General features: G+C 63.1%; 1 protein-coding gene across 1 annotated transcript in view; it reads left to right on the forward strand.

The window, feature by feature from the left end:
• The window catches only part of ICOSLG (inducible T-cell co-stimulator ligand), an 11942-nt gene extending 10172 nt beyond the window's left edge, over window positions 1-1770 (forward strand). The window contains exon 8 of the transcript XR_824814.1: window positions 4-1770. The gene's annotated coding sequence lies outside the window, so the exon portion shown is untranslated. The remainder of the gene's footprint in view (window positions 1-3) is intronic.
• The last annotated feature ends 1335 nt before the right edge of the window (window positions 1771-3105 follow it).

A 3105-nucleotide genomic window follows, 5' to 3' on the forward strand; every position in this document is an offset into this window, starting at 1 on the left:
CAGGTGGGGCTGGGCAGGTGGGAGCAACCGAGTGGATACGGGCAGATGGGCGTGGCCCGTCCACAGTGACTGTGCTGTGACGCCAGGACAGGGACCCAGGAGGGCTGTTCCACCACCCTGCCGGAGGCCTGGCCAGCAGACCCTGAGCAGCCCCTGGCTGGAGGGGTAGGGAGGGGGCGTCTCAGCCTGGCAGGATGGTGCAGCTGCAGGGAGACTGAGCCTGGTTCCAGGTTTCCAGTCAGAAGCAGTTTCATTCTTGGAGAAGCGGCAGGGCTGGCTCTCTGGCTCAGGCCCACTTGACACCCTGGCCCGGGAGGGCCCCTAGGGACTCTCTCCCACTTGCTTGTGGGCTCTGCCTTGGCCCTGGCCTTCCCGAAGCTGAGGCCACGCCCTCCAGGCTCCGTGCCAAAGTCATCATCTTCTGGCTGGGCTCCGACCGACCCTCCTGGCTGCCTCCGGGCCTCTGGGGCCACAGCAGTGCCCTCTCTGTCCAGCTCGCACAGGTCACCCTGGCCAGTTCACCCTGGGGCCTCTGCTTGTGTCTTAAGCTGTATTATGGATAGCATGTGAGTGCCGAGTTTTGACATTTTTGGAAGCCTGGTTCCAGAGAATATAAGCTATTGGCATGCCTGGGTCCAGACACTTTGGTCAGCATGCGGACCAACTCAGTCCACTTGGCCAGTCCTGACTGCGGTGGGGGACCCGGCCCCTGCCCTTCCAGAGTGGCCCCATCTCCCGGGGGACATGGGTCAGTGTGGAGGCATTTGGTCACTCTTGGGGGTTCCTACTGATGGTGGGGGGGTACTTCTCAACGTCCCACACAGATGGGGTCCTGCCCAGAGGTCAGTAGCCAAGACCGAGGATCCCCATGTCACCTTTCCTCGCCGGGCAGGACAGCAGAGCTGCTGTCGGGGTCCCCACCTGCATGGGGTACAGGAGAGGTGACTGATGGTTCACATTCCGGTCGGGGGCTGGGCACAAGTCCGGCGCTGGCATTGCCGTGGGTGGAGGCCACAGGCTGCAGGAGTCTGGCCTCTGGGAGCCTGTGGCCCCTGCCCCCTCTTCCCTGCACAGAGCGGATGTGCAGTGAACACCTGTCAGGGAGGTGGAGCCCGCTGATAGGGGGAGGCTCGTTGAGAGGGCAGAGGGCAGAAGGGAAGCTGCGTGACCAGCACGCCCCAGTTTCCTTTCCCACAAAGCAGGCAGCTGGAGCCTGGTTCTGCCTCCCCGGGCCCTGCAGCTTGGACGCTCTCCGTGACTGCAGCTCCCACCCTGGGAAGGGCAGCCTTGGCATTGGAGACCCTCAGGAGAGGGCCACCCTGCTCTGCCAGTGCCCATGAGGCCCGGGTGCTGTGACACTGGCTGCTGGTTGGGCCGGAAGCTGGCAGGCGGCTCAGGACAATGCCGAACAGGCATATCCTGTCTGCATCTCCTTCCAAGTCCCGGCTTCTCAGAAAGAGGGCTTCTCAGAAAGAGGCCATTTCCAGTCAGAAGGCGCTCACCTGGGACCATTCCGTCCTTGGTGACTGGCGCCCGTGCCCACGCTGGCCCAGCCCAAAGATAGTCCCCCCAGCGTGGTCTGCCCTGTGTTCCCCACTCTCATCAGGCCCACCGGCCACTGCTAACCGCCCGTCTGCTGCATTCCTGAATGTTCTCCAGCCCTGACTCAGCACCTGCCCCCGCCACAATCCCCAGCTGCCCAGGGCTCCTTCCTGACTCCCATGGGGAGAGCCTCCTTCGTTACTAGTAAACACGGCATACTTTCCTCGAATCCGTGTTGATTCTGCCGTCATCAGGGAGAAGTGAGAAACAGGGGCAGGGTGGGGCAGCTCCAGTGGGGTGAGGGTGTGGGGAAGGCTGGACCTTGTCCAGGGGCTTTAATGTCAGGAATTCAGGGGCTTGTGTCAGTGACCCCCGGGCTCAGCCTGAGCTCCTGGGAGGGGGTTTCTGCCACTGCTGCTGTTGGGAGGGCACAGTGCACACTTCCCCCGGGGGGTGGGGGCTTGGGTCCCCACGAGACCCCCATGAACAGGCCCCAGTGCCCAGGAGCTGTGCAGGCCCTGGCCAGCCACCCCGTGTCAGGAACAGAACCTCGGCCACACCACCTTCCAAGTCTCCTAAGGACTCGGATAGATCTGGGTCTTGGTGGTGTGACCCTAAGGGCAGGGTGTGCCCCAGGCAGTAACTGGCCAGGATCCTCCTCTCCTCTGCCGCCCACCCTCCTCACCGTGCTCCAGTCCCCACGCCCTCACAGTGTCCTGGAGCCTGAGCTCACCCCGCCCCCGCCCCCTGAGGGCGATTCATCCCCAGGTTGCACGTGCTGAGGCTGCTGGGAGTGGGCCGACCAGGAAGGGGGGAACTGCCACACCGGGGCCCAGGCTGGGGGAGGGAGTGGTCTCCCCAAGGCAGGGAGCTGCAATCAGAGAGGCAGGGGAGGACCCGGGGCATAGCCGGTCCACAGAAGGAGAGGGTCTGGAGGGAGCGGCTGTAGTTCAGGTACCCCATGCACTTCCCCATGGGCTCCCAGCAGATCCAGGGCAGGACCCCTCACCCAAATCCAGAAAGTGACACCGCGGTTTGGCTAAAATGCAGCCTGAGAGGGCTGCTGGGCCCAGACCCAGGGGCCCCGACAGGCAGGACCTCTATGCGGGGTCTGCCTCCTCTGGGGCAAGGGTGGTGGGACTCACCCAAGCTGTGAGGCTGCGAACTCCTGGGAGGGGCCCCAGGCGTCTTGAACAGCAAATGTCCGCTCTCTCTGGGTCTAGAGGCCAAAGTCCAAGATGAAGGTGTGGGCAGGACTGGTTCTCTGACCTCTCTGTGTCTCCTGCAGCTTCTGGAGCCTGCAGGTGACCCTGGCACAGCCCACAGCCCTGTCTCTGGCACTCTCCTCTCCTTACATGGACACAGGTCACTGCATTAAGGGCCACCCTACCCAGGGTGACCCCATCTTCACTAGTGACATCAGCTGAGACCGTTTCCCATTGAGGTTCCCTGACATGAATTTGGGGGACCCTGTGCGACTCCAGGGAAGATACCCTGGGGGAGGGCACAGCAACCTTCTCCAATATTCTTGCCTGTAATGTCCCATGGACAGAGGAGCCTGAC

This window comes from Bison bison, unplaced genomic scaffold (assembly GCF_000754665.1).
Source record: "Bison bison bison isolate TAMUID 2011002044 unplaced genomic scaffold, Bison_UMD1.0 scf7180017864037, whole genome shotgun sequence".
Taxonomy (NCBI): Eukaryota; Metazoa; Chordata; class Mammalia; order Artiodactyla; family Bovidae; genus Bison; species Bison bison.